Source organism: Nothobranchius furzeri, chromosome 10, assembly GCF_043380555.1.
Source record: "Nothobranchius furzeri strain GRZ-AD chromosome 10, NfurGRZ-RIMD1, whole genome shotgun sequence".
NCBI classification, from domain to species: Eukaryota; Metazoa; Chordata; class Actinopteri; order Cyprinodontiformes; family Nothobranchiidae; genus Nothobranchius; species Nothobranchius furzeri.
In genome coordinates, this window is record NC_091750.1 from 18,874,813 (window position 1) to 18,882,748 (window position 7,936).

Sequence of the window (7,936 nt, forward strand, 5' to 3'; positions counted from 1 at the left end):
TAGGAAAGTGCTATCATCATGAAACGTTCAGATCACTTACAACTCAATAGATTCTACCTTCCTGTAACGTTTCAGCTTGATTGGACCTTGTTTTCACACAAATGAACCCAGAATGATGTGAAATTGTGCTTCGTGCAACATAAATCTGGGTGCCATTTAAAAACCATAAGTGCTAATGACTCCATTCCTTTTTGTGGTTGTAGGGGCTGTTGATTGGAGTACACTAAAATAAACCTGATCTCTCTAGGGCATTCAGAAGCCAAGTTATAAGCCCACAAATGATTAACTGGACTACTTCTTTAAAGTGACACCAGATCCGGTGACCTTTGGGACATGGTTTGACCCCCTTAGGAACGTGCGATCATCATGAAACGTTCAGATCACTTACAACTCAATAGATTCTACCTTCTTGTAACGTTTCAGCCTGATTGGACCTTGTTTTCACACAAATGGACCCAGAATGATGTGAAATTGTGCTTCGTGAAACATAATTCTGGGTGCCATTTAAAAACCATAAGTGCTAATGACTCCATTCCTTTTTGTGGTGTTAGGGGCTGTTGATTGGACTACACTAAAACAAACTTGACCTCTCTAGGACATTCAGAAGCCAAGTTATAAAACCACAAAGGTGTAACTGGACTACTTCTTTAAAGTGACATCAGGCCCGGTGACCTTTGGGACATGGTTTGACACCCTATAGGAATGTGCGATCATCATGAAAGGTTCAGATCACTTACAACTCAATAGATTCTACCTTCTTGTAACGTTTCAGCCTGATTGGACCTTGTTTTCACACAAATGGACCCAGAATGATGTGAAATTGTGCTTTGTGCAACATAATTCTGGGTGCCATTTACAAACCATAAGTGCTAATGACTCCATTCCTTTTTGTGGTTGTAGGGGCTGTTGATTGGAGTACACTAAAACAAACCTGATCTCTCTAGGACTTTCAGAAGCCAAGTTATAAGCCCACAAATGTGTAACTGGACCACGTCTTTAAATTGACACCAGATCCGGTGACCTTTGGGACATGGTTTGACCCCCTTAGGAAAGTAATATCATCATGAAACGCTCAGATCTCTTACAACTCAATAGATTCTACCTTCCTGTAACGTTTCAGCCTGATTGGACCTTGTTTTCACACAAATGGACCCAGAATGATGTGAAATTGTGCTACGTGCAACATAATTCTGGGTGCCATTTAAAAACCATAAGTGCTAATGACTCCATTCCTTTTTGTGGTTGTAGGGGCTGTTGATTGGAGTACACTAAAACAAACCTGACCTCTCTAGGACATTCAGAAGCCAAGTTATAAAACCACAAAGGTGTAACTGGACTACTTCTTTAAATTGATACCAGGCCTTGTGACCTTTGGGACATGGTTTGACCCCCTATAGGAATGTGCGATCATCATGAAACGTTCAGATCACTTACAACTCAATAGATTCTACCTTCTTGTAACGTTTCAGCCTGATTGGACCTTGTTTTCACACAAATGGACCCAGAATGATGTGAAATTGTGCTTTGTGCAACATAATTCTGGGTGCCATTTACAAACCATAAGTGCTAATGACTCCATTCCTTTTTGTGGTTGTAGGGGCTGTTTATTGGAGTACACTAAAACAAACCTGATCTCTCTAGGACATTAAGAAACCAAGTTATAAGCCCACAAATATGTAACTGGACTAATTCTTTAAAGTGACACCAGGCCCAGTGACCTTTGGGACATGGTTTGAACCCCTATAGGAATGTGCGATCATCATGAAACGTTCAGATCACTTACAACTCAATAGATTCTACCTTCTTGTAACGTTTCAGCCTGATTGGACCTTGTTTTCACACAAATGGACCCAGAATGATGTGAAATTGTGCTTCGTGCAACATAATTCTGGGTGCCATTTACAAACCATAAGTGCTAATGACTCCATTCCTTTTTGGAAAAATGGGGGCTGTTAATTGGAGTACTCTAAATTAAACCTGACCTCTCTAGGATATTCAGAAGCCAAGTTATAAGCCCACAAAGGTGTAACTGCACTACTTCTTTAAAGTGACACCAGGCCCGGTGACCTTTGGGACATGGTTTGACCCCCTTAGGAACGTGCGATCATCATGAAACATTCAGATCACTTACAACTCAATAGATTCTACCTTCTTGTAACGTTTCAGCCTGATTGGACCTTGTTTTCACACAAATGGACCCAAAATGATGTGAAATTGTGCTTCGTGAAACATAATTCTGGGTGCCATTTAAAAACCATAAGTGCTAATGACTCCATTCCTTTTTGTGGTTGTAGGGGCTGTTGATTGGACTACACTAAAACAAACCTGACCTCTCTAGGACATTCAGAAGCCAAGTTATAAAACCACAAAGGTGTAACTGGACTACTTCTTTAAAGTGACATCAGGCCCGGTGACCTTTGGGACATGGTTTGACACCCTATAGGAATGTGCGATCATCATGAAAGGTTCAGATCACTTACAACTCAATAGATTCTACCTTCTTGTAACGTTTCAGCCTGATTGGACCTTGTTTTCACACAAATGGACCCAGAATGATGTGAAATTGTGCTTTGTGCAACATAATTCTGGGTGCCATTTACAAACCATAAGTGCTAATGACTCCATTCCTTTTTGTGGTTGTAGGGGCTGTTGATTGGAGTACACTAAAACAAACCTGATCTCTCTAGGACTTTCAGAAGCCAAGTTATAAGCCCACAAATGTGTAACTGGACCACGTCTTTAAATTGACACCAGATCCGGTGACCTTTGGGACATGGTTTGACCCCCTTAGGAAAGTAATATCATCATGAAACGCTCAGATCTCTTACAACTCAATAGATTCTACCTTCCTGTAACGTTTCAGCCTGATTGGACCTTGTTTTCACACAAATGGACCCAGAATGATGTGAAATTGTGCTACGTGCAACATAATTCTGGGTGCCATTTAAAAACCATAAGTGCTAATGACTCCATTCCTTTTTGTGGTTGTAGGGGCTGTTGATTGGAGTACACTAAAACAAACCTGACCTCTCTAGGACATTCAGAAGCCAAGTTATAAAACCACAAAGGTGTAACTGGACTACTTCTTTAAATTGATACCAGGCCCGGTGACCTTTGGGACATGGTTTGACCCCCTATAGGAATGTGCGATCATCATGAAACGTTCAGATCACTTACAACTCAATAGATTCTACCTTCTTGTAACGTTTCAGCCTGATTGGACCTTGTTTTCACACAAATGGACCCAGAATGATGTGAAATTGTGCTTTGTGCAACATAATTCTGGGTGCCATTTACAAACCATAAGTGCTAATGACTCCATTCCTTTTTGTGGTTGTAGGGGCTGTTTATTGGAGTACACTAAAACAAACCTGATCTCTCTAGGACATTAAGAAACCAAGTTATAAGCCCACAAATATGTAACTGGACTAATTCTTTAAAGTGACACCAGGCCCAGTGACCTTTGGGACATGGTTTGAACCCCTATAGGAATGTGCGATCATCATGAAACGTTCAGATCACTTACAACTCAATAGATTCTACCTTCTTGTAACGTTTCAGCCTGATTGGACCTTGTTTTCACACAAATGGACCCAGAATGATGTGAAATTGTGCTTCGTGCAACATAATTCTGGGTGCCATTTACAAACCATAAGTGCTAATGACTCCATTCCTTTTTGGAAAAATGGGGGCTGTTAATTGGAGTACTCTAAATTAAACCTGACCTCTCTAGGATATTCAGAAGCCAAGTTATAAGCCCACAAAGGTGTAACTGCACTACTTCTTTAAAGTGACACCAGGCCCGGTGACCTTTGGGACATGGTTTGACCCCCTATAGGAATGTGCGATCATCATGAAACATTCAGATCACTTACAACTCAATAGATTCTACCTTCTTGTAACGTTTCAGCCTGATTGGACCTTGTTTTCACACAAATGGACCCAGAATTATGTGAAATTGTGCTTCGTGCAACATAATTCTGGGTGCCATTTACAAACCATAAGTGCTAATGACTCCACTCCTTTTTGTGGTTGTAGGGGCTGTTGATTGGAGTACACTAAAACAAACCTGATCTCTCTAGGACATTCAGAAGCCAAGTTATAAGCCCACAAATGTGTAACTGGACTACTTCTTTAAAGTGACACCAGGCCCAGTGACCTTTGGGACATGGTTTGACCCCCTATAGGAATGTGCGATCATCATGAAACGTTCAGATCACTTACAACTCAATAGATTCTACCTTCTTGTAACGTTTCAGCCTGATTGGACCTTGTTTTCACACAAATGAACCCAGAATGATGTGAAATTGTGCTTCTTGCAACATAATTCTGGGTGCAATTTAAAAACCATAAGTGCTAATGACTCCATTCCTTTTTGAGGTAATAGGGCTGTTGATTGAAGTACACTAAAACAAACCTGACCTCTCTAGGACATTCAGAAGCCAAGTTATAAGCCCACAAAGGTGTAACTGGACAACTTCTTCAAAGTGAAACCAGGCCCAGTGACCTTTGGGACATGGTTTGACCCCCTATAGGAATGTGCGATCATCATGAAACATTCAGATCACTTACAACTCAATAGATTCTACCTTCTTGTAACGTTTCAGCCTGATTGGACCTTGTTTTCACACAAATGGACGCAGAATGATGTGAAATTGTGCTTCGTGCAACATAATTCTGGGTGCCATTTACAAACCATAAGTGCTAATGACTCCATTCCTTTTTGAGGTAATGGGGGCTGTTAATTGGAGTACTCTAAATTAAACCTGACCTCTCTAGGATATTCAGAAGCCAAGTTATAAGCCCACAAAGGTGTAACTGCACTACTTCTTTAAAGTGACACCAGGCCCGGTGACCTTTGGGACATGGTTTGACCCCCTATAGGAATGTGCGATCATCATGAAACGTTCAGATCACTTACAACTCAATAGATTCTACCTTCTTGTAACGTTTCAGCCTGATTGGACCTTGTTTTCACACAAATGGACCCAGAATGATGTGAAATTGTGCTTCGTGCAACATAATTCTGGGTGCCATTTACAAACCATAAGTGCTAATGACTCCATTCCTTTTTGTGGTTGTAGGGGCTAATGATTGGAGTACACTAAAACAAACCTGATCTCTCTAGGACATTCAGAAGCCAAGTTATAAGCCCACAAATGTGTAACTGGACCACTTCTTTAAATTGACACCAGATCCGGTGACCTTTGGGACATGGTTTGACCCCCTTAGGAAAGTGCTATCATCATGAAATGTTCAGATCACTTAAAACTCAATATATTCTACCTTCCTGTAACGTTTCAGCCTGATTGGACCTTGTTTTCACACAAATGAACCAAGAATGATGTGAAATTGTGCTTCGTGCAACATTATTCTGGGTGCCATTAAAAAACCATAAGTGCTAATGACTCCATTCCTTTTTGTGGTTGTAGGGGCTGTTGATTGGAGTACACTAAAACAAACCTGATCTCTCTAGGACTGTCAGAAGCCAAGTTATAAGCCCACAAATGTGTTACTGGACTAATTCTTTAAAGTGACACCTGGCCCAGTTACCTTTGGGACATGGTTTGACCCCCTATAGGAATGTGCGATCATCATGAAACGTTCAGATCACTTACAACTCAATAGATTCTACCTTCTAGTAACGTTTCAGCCTAATTGGACCTTGTTTTCACACAAATGGACCCAGAATGATGTGAAATTGTGCTTCGTGCATCATAATTCTGGGTGCCATTTACAAACCATAAGTGCTAATGACTCCATTCCTTTTTGGGGTAATGGGGGCTGTTAATTGGAGTACTCTAAATTAAACCTGACCTCTCTAGGATATTCAGAAGCCAAGTTATAAAACCACAAATGTGTAACTGCACTACTTCTTTAAAGTGACACCAGGCCCGGTGACCTTTGGGACATGGTTTGACCCCCTATAGGAATGTGCGATCATCATGAAACCTTAAGATCACTTACAACTCAATAGATTCTACCTTCTTGTAACGTTTCAGCCTGATTGGACCTTGTTTTCACACAAATGGACCCAGAATGATGTGAAATTGTGCTTCGTGCAACATAATTCTGGGTGCCATTTACAAACCATAAGTGCTAATGACTCCATTCCTTTTTGTGGTTGTAGGGGCTAATGATTGGAGTACACTAAAACAAACCTGATCTCTCTAGGATATTCAGAAGCCAAGTTATAAGCCTACAAATGTGTAACTGGACCATGTCTTTAAATTGACACCAGATCCGGTGACCTTTGGCACATGGTTTGACCCCCTTAGGAAAGTAGTATCATCATGAAACGCTCAGATCACTTACAACTCAATAGATTCTACCTTCCTGTAACGTTTCAGCCTGATTGGACCTTGTTTTCACACAAATGGACCCAGAATGATGTGAAATTGTGCTTCGTGCAACATAATTCTGGGTGCCATTTAAAACCATAAGTGCTAATGACTCCATTCCTTTTTGTGGTTGTAGGGGCTTTTGATTGGAGTACACTAAAACAAACCTGACCTCTCTAGGACATTCAGAAGCCAAGTTATAAGCCCACAAAGGTGTAACTGCACTACTTCTATAAAGTGACACCAGGCCCGGTGACCTTTGGGACATGGTTTGACCCCCTATAGGAATGTGCGATCATCATGAAACATTCAGATCACTTACAACTCAATAGATTCTACCTTCTTGTAACGTTTCAGCCTGATTGGACCTTGTTTTCACACAAATGGACCCAGAATGATGTGAAATTGTGCTTCGTGCAACATAATTCTGGGTGCCATTTACAAACCATAAGTGCTAATGACTCCATTCCTTTTTGGGGTAATGGGGGCTGTTAATTGGAGTACTCTAAATTAAACCTGACCTCTCTAGGATATTCAGAAGCCAAGTTATAAGCCCACAAAGGTGTAACTGCACTACTTCTATAAAGTGACACCAGGCCCGGTGACCTTTGGGACATGGTTTGACCCCCTATAGGAATGTGCGATCATCATGAAACGTTCAGATCACTTACAACTCAATAGATTCTACCTTCTTGTAACGTTTCAGCCTGATTGGACCTTGTTTTCACACAAATGGACCCAGAATGATGTGAAATTGTGCTTCGTGCAACATAATTCTGGGTGCCATTTACAAACCATAAGTGCTAATGACTCCATTCCTTTTTGTGGTTGTAGGGGCTAATGATTGGAGTACACTAAAACAAACCTGATCTCTCTAGGACATTCAGAAGCCAAGTTATAAGCCCACAAATGTGTAACTGGACCACTTCTTTAAATTGACACCAGATCCGGTGACCTTTGGGACATGGTTTGACCCCCTTAGGAAAGTGCTATCATCATGAAACGTTCAGATCACTTACAACTCAATAGATTCTACCTTCCTGTAACGTTTCAGCCTGATTGGACCTTGTTTTCACACAAATGAACCCAGAATGATGTGAAATTGTGCTTCGTGCAACATAATTCTGGGTGCCATTTAAAAACCATAAGTGCTAATCACTCCATTCCTTTTTGAGGTGGTAGGGGCTGTTGATTGGAGTACACTAAAACAAACCTGACCTCTCTAGGATATTCAGAAGCCAAGTTATAAGCCCACAAATGTGTAACTGGACTACTTCTTTAAAGTGACACCAGGCCCAGTGACCTTTGGGACATGGTTTGACCCCCTATAGGAATGTGCGATCATCATGAAACGTTCAGATCACTTACAACTCAATAGATTCTACCTTCTTGTAACGTTTCAGCCTGATTGGACCTTGTTTTCACACAAATGGACCCAGAATGATGTGAAATTGTGCTTCGTGCAACATAATTCTGGGTGCCATTTACAAACCATAAGTGCTAATGACTCCATTCCTTTTTGTGGTTGTAGGGGCTGTTGATTGGAGTACACTAAAACAAACCTGATCTCTCTAGGACATTCAGAAGCCAAGTTA